The 15919-nt window shown below is 37.1% G+C and overlaps 1 protein-coding gene across 5 annotated transcripts in view; it reads left to right on the forward strand.

Moving 5' to 3' along the window:
• PACC1 (proton activated chloride channel 1) overlaps positions 1–15919 on the forward strand; it is a 101996-nt gene that overhangs the window by 45198 nt on the left and 40879 nt on the right. For 3 of the 5 annotated variants that reach the window (XM_086744889.1, XM_086744882.1, XM_086744884.1), the window contains exon 3: positions 700–827. The gene's annotated coding sequence lies outside the window, so the exon portion shown is untranslated. Of the gene's footprint in view, positions 1–699; positions 828–3770; positions 3850–13568; positions 13701–15919 lie in introns of all 5 variants that reach the window. The other 2 variants (XM_086744880.1, XM_086744881.1) reach the window with 2 other exon arrangements.

Raw genomic sequence — 15919 nt, forward strand, 5'->3', positions numbered from 1 at the left:
GGATTTGAGTTATTGCTGTGTTTCAACTGTGAAGTGTTGTCAAAACTTTGGATATCATTTTTCCGTACCATTTTCTCTATGGAGAGTGGAGTGACAATAATAGCTGCTTTGTCACAGTGTTTGAGGGCTGTTGATGGAAACAAAGTCTCCTCTGTGCAAACAATATGTGATGAAAAAACCCCAGTAATACATTGCCTGTTACAATAGGACCAAACTCCTTGAGAGAATCATGTCTCAGGAGTGGTATTTTTTTAGATGTTTGCAAAAAATCAGAATGAACTCTTGCCATATGTAGATCACTGGTTTTAAGTTATTTGTTTTCCAGTTAATTCTTACCCAGTATCACAGACTCCTTAAGCAGGAGGCTTAAGGAAAAAAAAAACCAACATATTTCAAGTGTTTGTTTTCCTTTCTTTACTTTTCATGTAGATATATTAGAATATATTTTGTTAATATGTTGAGACTTGAATTATTAAATCATTTATTAATTAGTGTTAATCAGTTGTTGATATAACCTTTACATTAAAAAAAAAAGATTTTTTTTGAGGAAACTAGAAAGTAATAATAATTTCAAGTTACTGTCTGGTATCCATCTAACTAATGATATACGGGTGAAAGTTCCACCAGTTACCCTGTTAATGAGTAATAACTCTTCTAATATAAGAAAATTAACATGGATTTTTCTGCACTCTTCCACAGGAGTAAGTATAGGAAGGAAGGAAGAAGTTAATAAGAAACTGAGCATCACCTCCCGCCAGTGTCACTTTTTTTCCCCCGAGTGGAGCAATAATCTAAGGGACTTTAGATCTCCAGAGTACAGCAATTAGGTAAGACTTCATGATTTTCATGAGTCCAGACTGATGAAAAGGTGTCATTGTACAAAAGAAAAATCAACATTCAGGTTGCTGTTAACTCTTGGAAAAGTTGTCATCTTTATACGTTCCAGGAGGAGCCACTTCTGCCTCGTAATTACAGCTCAGAGCAGTCCAGTTTTGTTTGTTTCACAGTGAACACTAATTGTCTGGTGGCCATTGGGAGAGATCGCTAGGAATTCAGTTTTCATTTGCCCATCACTTAATGAGTACCTAAAATCTGCCTGTAGACAAAGCTGCCTCATGGAAGACGTATCCTGAATATCTTGCTGAACTGCATGACCTTGACGTGAAACGCTAGTGCCAGGGTTGGAATGTGCAATGACTCTTGTGTTTCATTACCAAATTGTTACCTGACAAGACCCAAATCATTGCTACAGTGTTATTCTGGCATATAATAGACTGGATGTTAAAACATGTGCTGGATTTGTTGTCTTCTACTGCCTGTGTAGATGATGCAGCTTTCTTTTGTGAATGGGCAAAAATTTGCCTTTAAACGCTTTGAATCCGAAGTGGTTTTGTCTCTGTTTCCTGAGGCCACTGTTCAGGACATGGCAGATGGACAAATCCTCAACTTAGGTCATTTGAGTGAGGCAACTGGGCAGTTAGTTTAACACTGATCAAAGCTGATTTGCAAGGTGGCAGATATATGCTAGGTGGACTGTAGCTCAATGTGTTACAAAGTATTGTTGTGAAGACTTTGCTATGGAGGTAAAAGTAACGCAAGTTCTGTGATCTGTCAAACCACATTCTTCTGTGTGTGTGCCCTGTACTAAATTGATGTTTGCTTGGGTGGCTTGCTTTTTATGTAATAGCTTTGCAACATATGGCTTTTTAAGACACTGAAGTGTTGCTCAGACTTTAATACAGGTATAGATCACCACGTGTGTGGTCCACCACCACATGAGGCCTTGGAGTTAGCTATCAACATCAGTTCAACTCAACAGCCCTCCCCAGACTGGTTAAGGAGTGAGGCTTGCTGACAACTGGTTTGCTACTGCTAATGAGGCTTGAGATGAAGCTGTACATTGCAGATCAGTGCCATCGACCTCCACCTGCATAAATGAATTTGGGATAGTGTTTACCTTCAGCCATTATTGTCTGATCAATTGCCTGCCTTCAATTCTTCACTAAATATGGAAGAATTAACCCGTTCCTTACACTCTTACCAGAACTTTTCATACAGATCTTTCAAATTTGTAAGGGTCAAGCCCTTTAAAGAAGGAATTTTTTAACATGTAGCAGTGACAAAGTTGATTTTTGCGAATCAATTTTACTTCTAAATTAGAGTTGCTAATACTTTGTCCAAAAGTTTCTCCCTATGTTTCTCCTCTATTTATTGATCCCATCTTCAGATTTTTGAGTTTATAAGCCCTTTTGTGCTGATTTATGTTTCCAAATAAGCTGTCTCTTAATACACAAGAAATAGTTCAGATGTGACAGTAAAGATGTGGAATTTTTTAATAACAAATTCCATAGACACTACTAATTTATATTAGTATATTTAATAATCTTTTTGTCTGTGCTCTCACATGAAGATCAAACCACTTAATACCAGGATTTACCACCAATTCTCTGGAATTTTATATCAGTAATAACTGGGAAGTCTGTTTACTATGCAGATAAAAATAAGTAGTACAAATAGAGTTAAGGTTAAGGAAAATATTTGCATAGAAGATAGTAGATGTGAAAAGTACATAGCTGAATGGCAAACAATTAGAATGAGATTCTGAGTTGACACAAACTATTATAGCTCCATAGAAGTTAATAGACCTATACCAATTCACTTGAGTTAAGAATCAAAAAAATGAATTTAAGCTTAGGAGAAAAAGGGAGAACTACGGATAGAAGTTGGAGTGAGCAAGTCTGTAGGTCGCAGGAAAAATACACAGCGGAGATAACAGCAGTGCTTCAGCCACTGGAATAATTTTTTCTCTGGTTCTGTATGTCTGGTGGCTGGCTCATAAGTGGTTTCTTATACATGCAAGAACATAGACTAGGTGAGAACACAGTTGAGTTTGTCTCGTTAGGTTAAAAAATACACTTAAATGGTCCAGCCGCTGGATGTCTCTCTTGTTCTGCTTACATGAATGAGGACTGGCCTTTCAGAGTGAAAAGGGTACATCTCAGAAAGATAAATGGGTCACTAATGGAAAGCCAGCTGTCTGGTGCTGCCCAGCTGGCTGAAATGATATGACAGCAGTCATGGACTTGCCAACTCTCAACATGATAGACTATAAGTAAGAGGTATAATCAAGATTAACAGTTGATAAATGCATTTTTCTTCCATTACAAGAGCACTTCTTAGGAGCAGCCCCATTCTTCTCAGTTGTGCTCGGCACAACTGTGTTAAATAACATGCTGCCAATAACTGAATATTATTTGAGAAAGTAAGTTAAAATCAGTAGTGCCTTTCTAGATAGTTACAATATGTAAGCAAATACTATGTTAGGCTGGATAGTGGAAATGCACCAGGTATGTTTTCTTTGTTCCTACCAGGGGGTTCTGGCTCAGGTCAGCTGAAGTTGGTAGTAACTTCAGCTAGACAAGAACCAGGTTTCCTTTTTCTGGAAAAGTCTGCACCTTCTATTTATTTCTGTATTCTGAAACAGAACTGAGAGGGACGCACTCAGATCTTTGCATGAAATCTTGTTCTGGAAAAGTAAACATAAAGAGAGACTTTTGGTTACCTGTGTGTCGAGGGTAAGGACTAAGTCTTTGCTTTGCTAAGCTGCATTGCTTAGGCAATGGAAATCTTTCTGCATGTGCGTTATCAACTCTTATCTGAGGCGTCAAAAATCAGTGAATGCAGGAAAATGCTTAAGAAATCCTTTTGAAGTTAAGGACTTCAAGGTCTCTGACTTGTGTAGAATCGAAGTGTTTTGTACTGCTTTGTAGCACATAGCTTGCAGTGATGTGAAACACAGGGAAGAACAGAGTGAAGCCTCAGACAGTGGTTTCAGAAGAACCTATGAAGGTGAGTGCTGAGAATTTAGGGTTTTGGTTATTTAGGCAGAATAACACAGGAGTTTGGGGTTAGGGTTTTAAGATTCAAGGTAATGCAATGACTAGGTAATTTTTTCCATTCTTCAGTTTTCCACGCTGTTTTCAGAAAGAGTTTCATCTGTATATTGTGAGATAGTATATTTTCTTATATTCATACTAATTTTTTTAATACTTTAAGTTAAAAACCAATTTAGATTACAAATTCTGAATACTGAAAGTCTGATATCTTTCAGAATTTTGCTAGATTTCTTTTCTGTATCTCTCAGTATACATGAAAGAAGTTACATAACTTTTTACTTTAATGGTTAGCCAATATTTGAGCTCCTCTAGTTTATTTCTGTCAAAAGTGTTGATATAAAGTGATATATCTTTGTGTACATTCTTTGTAATCAAAGTGGGATTAAACTGAGGTCCTGTTTCCCTGAATGTTGCAGGAAAAAAAGACAATAGGAAACAGCTCCTCTGGCAGTAACCCAAGTCTCTTTTTTCAGTCAGCGCTGCACTCAGAAAACTCTCGCTCCCTCTTTTTCTCTCCTTGTGGGAAGTCAGGATCATTCTACAAACTGCTTGACTGTTTTGTTTTTTTTTTTTTTGCCTGCATATGTAACATTTCTGACTGGGTCACACCATTTTGCTAAAATTATATGCACATCTTTGTGTTCACATCCACATGGCTCAGATTTTTTTTTTTTTTTTTTTTTTTTTTGCCTGTCTTGTGGTTGGTGCTTGGGAGGTGATACCTATTTGTCTGCATCTTCTGCTTGCCCACAGTTACATTTTGAAACCATTTTCCTCTCTAGGACAACAAACCAGTTTCATTCAACTCTGTTGCCTGTCGGTTTTCTCTGTAGCCATTAAGGAAAACAGGCAGGGAAAGTGTGCCTCCCACTTCTTTGTAAAAGGTGGGTTTATGGACTATGGTGGGTTTATGACTGTATTTTGAAATGTGCTGTAATCGGTTCTTTTGAGCTTCACTTCTTTTTAAAGGACCTAAATGGCATTTTGTCGTCCAAGAAATTTTGGTCTCTCTTATCTTGGGCAGTGAAATTTAAAGAATATCAGAAATGTTGTTTAAGGCTTAGTTTAGACTAAGCCTTAAACAGAGGATATGCTCATTGCCATGTTTTTAAAGTCTAGGGCAGACAAAGCTGCATTTTACTATACTGAATATTTTAAGGCCTCTACTCCTTCTGGATTTTAGCTTTTCCAGGTTAGTGTTGGGAAAGATCTTTGCCTAATCTTGACTGTGCATCAAAACAATAATCAGAAGTAGTTATTTAGTGCCAAGAGCCAGATTGCATGGTTGTTATCTTAGACCGGCAGTGAAACCCCTGGAGAGTTATTTAATTTTGTAAATTAGCATGCAATTAGAAAAGGAGTTTTGCTTTGAGTTTTTGGGGTCATGTTTGGGTTTTTTTTCCCCAGCAAAATCACGAATAAGCATCATCATAATGTATGGTTTCTTTCTATAGCTTTCAGCTAGATTTACCAGTTGCTTCAGAGTTCATAATTAATTATCCTATACTGTGTCTTGCAATAATATTTGCCCTAGTGTTGTCAGAGTTCCCTGTAGTGTGGATTTATTAAAACTCTGTAAAAGGACACATGAAGGGAAAGGGATAATAAAGGACACAGATGATTGCTGTACAGAGCTCTGAAGTTCCAGTGTATTTTTAGTTAAAAGCAAATGTCTATCTAATTCAAGAATTATGGAAGAAAAGTGGATCTGTAATTATGTTCATAATTAGAGAGGTCCTTTTTTGGTGCTTAATCTAAATAATGTAAAATATGTAGGTTTCTGAGCACCGTAGAAAACATCAAAGCTGATAATCTAGGAGGTTATTGTGGTTCAGGGAAAGAAAGGGAGACTGGATTCTAAAACAGTGAAAATCAGCATAGCTCAGTTGGAGCTCTTTATTGATGTACACTAGCTGAAAATTGGTTTATGACTTCAAGTTGCATAGAAACAAAGCAAACCAAAGAAACCGTTATGAAAGCATCCATCTAGGAAAACATTGGGGAAAGAAAAATACAGTGAAAACAGAACTCTTTCTAAATTAAATTTACTATTAAATTTAATAAAGTTTCCTAGTGGGGAGTTCCTGGAAAATGTGGACTGACATGTGAAGCAAACTTTGATTGCTCTTTTAGCTGCCTTGACGATATGTTGACAAGAACTAAATTTCTTGTTTTCTTTCATTACTTCTAAAGAAGCTTTGTAGAGAAAAATACCTATTCTTCATAACCACCTTAAGAAGCATTTGCTCTGTTTGCTTCCAGAGGAACAGCTTAATAGTTTCATAAATATCAAAGTTAATAGGCTCCTAAAGCCAAGGAAAATTGCTTGTAGGTGATTTCTGCTTATACAGAAATAGCTGCTCTCTGAACTGAAACTTTCTCTAAACTTTCTCTCTAGGCCTGTTACCTATTACTGCATACTTTGCTGTCCTGTTCCTACTTCCTTTAGCTGCTTTGAATCAACTGTGGGTAGAGCAATGCTTAAATGAAATGTACTTGAGGCTAAAACATGATCTAACAAATTATAGAATATAAACAATATTAAGCATAGCTTGTGACTATAAGGAGATTAGAAACAGTCTAATGGGGACATGGTTTTTTTTTTCTGAAAATGCAACAGCTATGCCACATCATAATAAAGCCATACTTATGGTTAACTTTGAAAAAAAAAAAACATAAAATCTTTCAATAAGTGGCTTCCAGAACAGAGTCTGAGAAAAAAATGATTGTTTTCTTGTATTGAGTTGCTGTTTGGTATGTAGTAGGAGCTGCTTCTCCATTATTTTTGCTACCTTTTTTTCCTTGCTTTAAATTTTAATGGTGTTAAGGCACCCAAGAGTCTTGATGAACAGCTTTTACTAAAGATGTAAAATAATTATTTTCTGCATAGACTTGGTAATGTGTATAAGCCTCATAATGGTCATGCTTAGAGAAAACAAGTGCTCTTTGCTCCCTTTAGAGGTGCACGAAAACTCAGCTGCTGGCAAATTAACTTATGTTGTGCTTTGCTTTTCTTCCACTTAATACTTGTGTTGTACTTGGGGGGCTTATCATTATTAAACAGCTCCTAGGATCAGGCTTATGAAAGGACATGCAAAGTATGAAAAGACATGCTAGAAAATTGGGTCTTCCTGTTAGGATTTTATAACAAGCTTTGAGTCCTGGTGGACTTTCTGCTGCTAAAGTCTCCAACCATTCTAAATGCAGTAGAGTTGATTTTACAGAAAGCAGCGGGAGTCTGAAACAAGACTGAGCAATGCTGGTTTATGGCATGGGAACAGTCTGGTGAAAGCTGCTGTTACTCTCCCCATCACAACTAAGCTGGTTCCACTTCCAGGAAGTGTGGGTGAACTGTGATTCCGTTTGGGATATCTGCATGCCCATTTTGGGTGCCCATTAGATAGAAACTAAGAGGCCCTTGCCCTACTCTTCTTTACTGTTCCTGGGTTTGGTAATTTAATTTTATGCGTAGAGAGCTGTTCATCATAGTAGATATTTGTATTTCACATTCCTCAAGTCTCCTAAATTCTTTGTCAGTGGGGAAGAAACATTTGAAAAGTTGTTTATCCACTGGAAAGTTTTAGAAATCTGTTATCTAAAGTTTTACATAGGCGTTTTTATAAAAATCTTTATATTTGAAAGGTAATTCTAGAAGTACATTACTATTAGTAACACCGCTGGGATACTGGTTCCCTCTGGAAAATGTGTGCCTGCTTAGAAAAGATGGTGAGATGTCATAGTCTTGACTTAAGAGTGAGCTCTTAAATCCCTCAGCTGCTGTTTTTAGACAGATCCATCCCAGTGCTCTGTTGCAGGGTGTAGTGTACGGTATGGAAAACAATTTTTTTCTCCTTCAGGCAACAAGTAAGCCTCTCCCCCTTTCCCTCTGTTCAACTGCAGTTGAACAGAAACCATCATAGAAACTTAGAGGGAGAAATAGAATTCAATATAAATTTCTTCTAATCACTAGGTACAATATAAAATAAAACTTAATCCCCAACAGTTCTCTCTTTAAAATGTGCATATCTTCTTTCCCCACTGCATTAGTCTGAAATAATGAGGTAGGAACCAACCATGCAGTTAAGCTGGCTCTGGTCTTCTCTTACTCTGTTGTGGCTGTCAGCATCAAAATTTCTATTACCTCTCTCTCGCTTAATTTTGGGTTCTTTCTCTGCTCTTATTCTCCTTCTTCTACTGATCACTCCCTCCTCCTCGTCTCACTCTTTCCTTTTCTGGATTCTCTGACAGCTTTTAGGTTTGCTCTGCATCAGCAGGACTGGACCTATGTATATTTTGTTCTGTCTGACTGGGGCTGAAACTTCGCAATCCCTTGGGATTTCTCTGGGTGTTGTGTAATCAAATTGTCTAGAGCGTTAATCATCATTTGATTATTCTGACATTATTGATGAAAAAATATGTACATTAAAATCATAATGTAATTACAGAATTTGCTTTTAGCATGAATATATTTCTTCTCAGTGACACTGAAATTATTTAGTACTCCCAATATTTATATATTATTTTGACAGATATGCAGTGGGCTATGAGTAATTCTAAGGAGGCACAGTTTACTCCATGCAGCTTAAAAGCAAGGACTTTCCCCCTCCCCTTTTGTCCCATCACATTTTATTATTAATGGACACATTTGAATTGTCAGCTTTCCCAAAGCCATGGTGTACAGGCTGGAATGATCACATTAATTTAATTGCTTAACCATGCCATTGCTAACTAGGAGTACTGAACACCCTCTTGTTCATGCTTTATCTTTTCCCTAGCAGTTCTTCTGTTTGTTTGTTGTTGTTTTTTTTTTTTTAACTCATCCTGTTAGTTTAAACGTAAGAATTCCAAGCCAAAATAGTCTGCAATATGGAAATGTAGGCTTCCAGGAGCTGTGTGGGCTAGGAATAAACTTTTGATTTTGTCTGGAAGCGGGATGCTAAATGGCTTAGCTGGCAGGTTAATGATGATTGTCATGAATATTAAATGATAGAACCAAATCAAAACTCCCAGAGAGACACTTACGCACGAATCTTACATAGCCACACAACCAGCTCAGACAGCTGGCTGTCTGTAGACTTTCCTGAAAGAAAACAGTGCTGAGGCATGTTAGGATGATTTTTATAAACCAGAAAGCCAATTTGTGATGCACTGTTTGAAAGTTAGAGAGCTGAATGATTTATAGCTTGAAGCATAAATCTGTTTTCTGAACTAGATAAATAACAGGTAAATTATATCTGTGCTATTCTCACTTGTATTAAGTGTTTCAAAATATTTTTGAGCTTTGTGCTCACTAAAAATGTGTATAAGGGGTAAGCTTTACTGTTAAATTTCCTACCAACTCTCTGGTGTGCAGCTGTAGTTCCACTTCATCCTCTGAAGTTCATCTAATCCCTTCTTTGGTCTTTTTCCTCTCTATAAAGAACACATTGCAGGGCACAGAATAATAAACTGCAGTTGGTTTGTTTCTTTATTGTGATTTGTCCCAGACAGGACCAGAGCTTGTTGTTTGCAGAGTTCTTCCTTCAGCTCCAGTGGTGTAAAGCTAGCTCCTGCTACATGGAAAAATTGCTCCAGCATATGCAAAAAAATTAAAATTCAAAAAGCTCAGGTTTATTTGAAGTGACATCAGCATAGATCTTGGATTATTCCATTAACAGCACCGCAGTCATGCTCTGTTTCTAAAAAAATCTCTAAAGGTGAAATATTCTCTATGGCCTAGAGAGTAATCTTTGTTACATTTTATAAGTTGGGGTCAGATTCTTGCACATAACTTCCTTGACTTTTATGGCTGTGTAAATTTATACCAACTTAATATGTGGTTCAGTGTTTTTCAGACACCAAAAGGAATGAGTTGAAATAACAGAGTAGGTTTTCTCAGATAACTGTGTGTAGGCACGATCCATTTTGTGATGTTATTCTGAGTATAAAAAAGATAAAGTAAATCTAAACTATTTTTAGGTACGATGAGTCAGTCTAAATGAGTTGATGGAAAAAGATATAAATGAAAGGACAGTCCAGTTAGAGGAAGTTATGGAGAGTAATGCTTTTATATAAACATTCTGCAGAATTCATTTGGTTTTCCAAGCCTTGTCTGCAGATCAGGATGTGCTTTGCAGTGGCTTGTGGAGACCTCTGTAGTCATATGGTGCTAGCTGTCTTTGTTTTCAATTCAATTGCATTAAAAACAGAATGTATTTTTAAAACTAGAATTTTTAAAGTATTTATGTAAATAATTGGCCTGGTTATTCTAGTGATATTACATGACTGTGAACAGCGTGCAATCAGAAACAGAAGTGGCCAGCAGGTTCCCAGCTGTGAAGAAAACACACTCAGTGAGAGGATTTTTCAGCTAGTATCAGGACAACCCCTGATTTATTTCTGTTGCTGTTAAATGAAACGGCCTAGTGGAATTGGAGTGTTGTTTTTTTTTTCAAGAGTAACATAAACCAGATACATTTAAAAGACTTAGTTATTATATTTGTGTTTTCACAGAGCCATGAGGAATTTACACCCGTACTCTTGGATAGGGCTTGCAATAAGGAGAGCTACAGTATCATGAAATAATAGTTTGTAACTATTTTCCTGTGTGTTAAAGTTTCCCATAAATATATATTACTTTATGAAGCAGATACAGCTAACATAATTATTCAGATAAAATCTTGCTTAAGATTTTACTTTTTTTTCAAGCTGAAAAGCTCCCTTAGGTACTTAGGGAAGTTCAGGTTCATGTATCTTGGTCTGCAAGGACTACAAACAGTTGTTTTGGGATTAGAAGCTCATTTCTTACTTATTTGAAATATCTGGTCTATTTTATCATAAACTAGCTAAGCCTAGAGGGTGAAAAGTTTACCTCTAGTTTCCAGCTGCATCTTCATTTCGCACATTTTTAATGTATCATTAAAACTCTTGGCAATGTTGTGAAACACCTTTTATACAATGTCTTTAAGTGGCTGAGCCAGAAATATTGTTGGAGTCATCACTGGTTTCTACCACTATTTCAAGAAAAAAATGACCAATGGACATAATAGGCAAATTCCCAGTGATGATGGACACGGATGAACATGGGTGAAATATACTCATTTCAGCTGAAAGATGAAGCACCACAAAGCAATACCTTTTTGGAGTAAGGAAATTAAAGCTAGAGCTTCAGACAGTAGCATTCTTGATATTACAGCCATCCTAGGGTCCCACCAGGCCATATGTCCAACCAACAATTACCTTCTTCCAATGGCTGGAAGTCCCAATAGGGATGAAAGACAAAGGGGACTCAAGGGAAGGATCAGCTCATTTAACAGCCAGGACATCTAGCATTAAGGATTGCAAAGTTGTAGTGAAGCTGAGAATTGCACTTTCACCTCTGTGCCCCTGCTCACCTCTTCAGCAGCAAAACTCCAGCCTTCTTTCTTAAACTAGAGTGGGCATCACTTAAAGACAAAATGAGAAAAATCGATAAGTTATGGACTGAATAGCAGCAGCATGACTTTCTGTGAATCCAGGCACCTGCAAGGCATCAAAGCCAAAGGCATCAGTATTTTTGGAAAATGAGATGGAGGACGTCAAGCAAGGAGCTAGCAGTCATGAACTGTTTAATTCATGCTGATTTTCCCAGAACTGTATCCGTGCGGGATGTCACACTTTTCCATTCTCAAGTTCAACCTTTTCTCTGAGTGCCTCAGCAAGTTTCACCTCTTCTGAAACTGTACTCTCCCGTGAGTTATTTATGATCTCCTGCTCCTTCCTGTAAGTAGAATTTCACTCACCTTCCTTCTATCTGCCTTGGATAGTTATATTCCTCTGATATGCTGCTGCTTTGCATATAAACTTTTCAGCAGCCTGTTTTCTTCCAGCTTCAAGACATAATAACTCAAAGGAGACTATTCAGAGAAATGGGAAGGAAGTATGTACCCTTGGCAGCGGTAACTTAGGGACATATGTAATATTGAATATGTAGAATCGTAGAGGCTCAGCGCACGCTCAAACATCCCTGCTAAGCATGCGTTCTTAAAGTCCTTTCAAGTTCACTAAAATTGATACACTGGTCTTTTGTACACTAATACTGAGAGCTTCTCAGATATCCCTGTAAGCTGCCATGATCATTTCATTTCTATCTACCTTTTTTTTTGTGTCAGAGATCAAAACTGCAGGGCATTATTTCTGACCTGTTCAGTTTAAGAAATACATGGAATAGAACATGTTTTAGAAAGACTATAAGACTGTTGCCTTTGTCTAAATTGCTAGATCTGTCTGTTCTGTATCTCAGACATACATGTGAAATCACATCACAAATGCTCCAAAGGCCTACTGTCCTATTCTTAAAAAGGATCACCTGACTATTTTAAAGTACAGAGCATGGTTAAATGATAAATAAGGAAAAATCAGTAATATTCTTGAGACACTTCCAAGCATAATGTAGGATACAGATGTGTTACCTAACAATATAATCTCAATTTAAATGTTTAATCCCTTCAATTAACACTTTTGCCATAAGTATACTTAGGTCTGATGCATGGCTGCACAATGCTGCAGTTCAGAAGTAACATCTTCCTTTTTGTGGAGCAATATTTATTCTTTTTAATGAGACTATGTTTTTAGGGGCTTTGCTCAAACATAAAAATTAATAAAGGGTTAAATGTAGTGAAGAAGTTTGAGCACCTGGCCTTTATCATTACCAAAACAGCGCTGCAATGTGAAATAAAGGGTACATAGCTGCAGCCTACAACGAGAAGAGTAGCCTCCTAGGATGCTCTTGATCTCCCACAGCTATTTTGAACCAGCTATCAGTTTAATCTATAAAGTATCCTCCAGGCAGTTAATTGCTTGGTAACTAAGCTGTGCGTATCCAACACAACTGACTTTAGTATCTCTGCAAAGGAGCATAGGAATAGGCACAGGGAAGTTTTCACTTCAGTTGTCATCTAATTCTATCTGTCCAAGTGCCAGAAAATAAAATTCCCTTTCCTCTGCTGGCTGAAACAAATGTTATCTATAATGTTTTGGGTTTTTTTCATTCAAAGATTCTGTTGTCTACAAAAGAAGGGTGGAAGGCTTTAAGTTCAGCTCTACGTTCAAACATTCCTACTAGTTTAGGCCTGTTTGGATTCAGTTAATGTGTTTGACTCTGTCATCGGTCTACTATCTGTGTTGTCATCATCTCTAAGGCCCCAGTAGATATGCCAAGAAGTGGACTCAGGTTTTCACAATGTGAGGGTTATATCCAGGTCTCTGCTTTATCTGCTGCCTTTAAAAATATGTGAAAATTTTCAGCAAAATCTGCAAGGTAAAATACGGACATTGGGACAGCAATTTATTTTTCAGAGAGATTTCTTTAATGTCTTTATGTCATATTTTAGTTTTTCTTGCCTGGTTCATCTCCAAGGTGGCTTGCACCCAGATTCTTCTGAACTTTCCACTTCTCAGAAGGATAATGTCTCATGTCAGAAGGATAAAGGCTCATGTCAAGAAGTACTGCAGAACACAGTAATCCAAATGTTCATTAATAGTGCAGAATTTCTGATTGCAACAGTTACAAATAACCTATGGGAAACAGTAATAGGAATTGTTTATTCAAGAATCCTTCCTGCGGCTCTGCAGTTCATCCAGGTGCACAAGCTCAATTTTTCACAGAATGTTAATCTCCATTTCTATCTGTTATTTTGGATTTCTTGTCAACAGATAACCCAAGCCAACAAGATGTAAGCATAAGTTTTGTAAACAAGTAAATTAGGACTTACACCTTCTACTGAACAGGAAGAAAAAAAAAGCCAAAACAGAAGGCAAAATGTGAAGACCAACAGATGGGTACAGGTATGAGTTTACATTGTTACCATTGACCATCCGACAGAAGCAAAAATAGGAAGCACTGCCTGTTATCAGACCTGCATGTACTGCTCTGCCAAATCTACCTTACCAGTATAAATTGTCCCAACAGCACCCTAAGATACATTCTCATTTCCCACCTATTCTGTTTTCTGCATTAGGATTTTTTTTGGTGATGCCAAGATCAAAATCATGCCTATGTTATTAGAGTCCTTATAGCAGTGATGCCCACCTATCACACACTTATTTCTTTGAGACTCCGATTGAATAGAGTGGAAAAAAATAAATTACCTTTTGATATAGCACTAATTTTTCTGTCAAAGCAGTCAGATACATTCTGTATTATAACTATCTGAAGCAGCATTCAGATAGGGCTCTGAGTGAAGTAATTGTTACAAATCTGAAAGTTACAGGGTTTTTTGTTTGTTTTAATCAAAGCATTCACAGACAGGAACTGATTTTCTTTGAAAACCATTCTGTATACCATGTAAATAGCTTTCAGGTTATAGGTTCATGTGTGTTTTACTTTATCTGAATATTACTCATGGTACATGGATTTGTCAAAGATGTTGCATGGCTTGTATATTGTTACCTGCATGGACAGAAAAACATTAAGCAAAAGCATAAATGGGTGATGGATAACAAAGTGTATGGTTGTCATTGCTTACGCCAGTTCTGGGGATTTCAAGATATCCCTGAGAATATCCAGTGCTCATCTGAAAATATGCAAAAACTAATCAGAGCTACTTAGCGCATCTTACTTATGTGCAGCTGAATCCTGCTGAATGGCAGCTTTTTCACTCACAAAAGTAGTCAGAAGTTTTTTTTTTTATTTTTTCTCCTCTCAGTTTAACTGGATCAGCTGAAAAATTAGTGTTGGACTTCCTATATGAAACTTTTCACATCTCTGCTGTTTTTTCGTGAGCAGATGCAAATTACACTGAACACATTTCAGTTAAGTATATTTATCTATAAAAGAGACAGAATACATTTGTAGAAGTCAGCAAAATCAATTTTTTTTTCTTGTTTTCTCTTCTGCACCATCAAGTGAGTTCTACACATTCTTGGGAGTCTCGCAAGGGAAAAACTGCAGCAATTAAACGCGTTTCCAAACTATCATTTGTTGAATATGTAGTCCGATGGTGGTTTTGAAACAAAAGTTAAAGGAGGTGATTTACACACTGTGTTGAGGCTTCTCCCAGTCCGAAGCACTGCACTTAAACAGATAAGCATCCTCTTTTAATTTTTACTGAAATGTGAAAGTCTGTGCAGGTCTGACAAGTGCAGTCTGAAACATGATCCTACACTGATTCCTATCTTATTATTAATTCACAGCTGATATCATCAGACCGCAAAGAATATCAGCCTAGGCTGCAGTTTTCAAAGTAGCACAAGGCCTTTTCTGCATCAGAAAACTAATACAGAAACTGATTCACTAAAATCAATTAAACAGTCAGATTTTGTTGAAGAGTCATAAAAAGAATGGTGTCTGTATACACGTTACAGTTAGGAAAGAAATAACTTTTTTTATGTCTAATCCCAAATTCTTGGAAAAATCTTAGCTGCTCAATCTGCAGGATTTGGAGTCCCTGCATTCTGGCAGGTGGTCTTGTTTAGATTAGGACGCAATAACTAATCATTGTGACTCAGAGCTGCTAACACACCTTACATGTTCTTAGTAGGATTTCACTTAACACCAGTCTCTACAACTGCAAAAATAAAGATAATACTTTGATCTGGATTTCATAACCCCTTTACTGAATTTTGGTTACTTGTATTATTAGTCCTCTTGCTCTAGTTGTTAATTAGAGAAGTCCTTCTGAAAGTACAGATGATAGAATCTATCCTGTTACAAAAGTTAGTCATGTGTATTAGGATCAAAGTGAGGGACTATTGAAAGAGTGTCAGGGTGCGTCTTTAATAACAGAAATGAAGGACTAGAGCGTCTCCCTCTGTTTACAGACATGAGTGAGGGCAGGTTGGATTTGCAGGGATCTGACACTACAACAATGGGGTTTATATCACCATTTCCTGTTGCAGCAGGAGGGGTTTCTTCACTGAAATGCACCTGGAATATAGCACAAATAGATGAGTTATCTGCTTTGTGATCAGCAAAGGTGACTGTCCTAGCGTGAATAGAAAGAGCAGGGAGAGAGTAGTAACACTAAAGCCACTCAGTGGTGGTGAGTTACAATCTAGCTACAACA

The sequence above is a fragment of the Chlamydotis macqueenii genome, chromosome 3 (assembly GCF_036417535.1).
Source record: "Chlamydotis macqueenii isolate bChlMac1 chromosome 3, bChlMac1.mat, whole genome shotgun sequence".
Classification (NCBI taxonomy): domain Eukaryota; kingdom Metazoa; phylum Chordata; class Aves; order Otidiformes; family Otididae; genus Chlamydotis; species Chlamydotis macqueenii.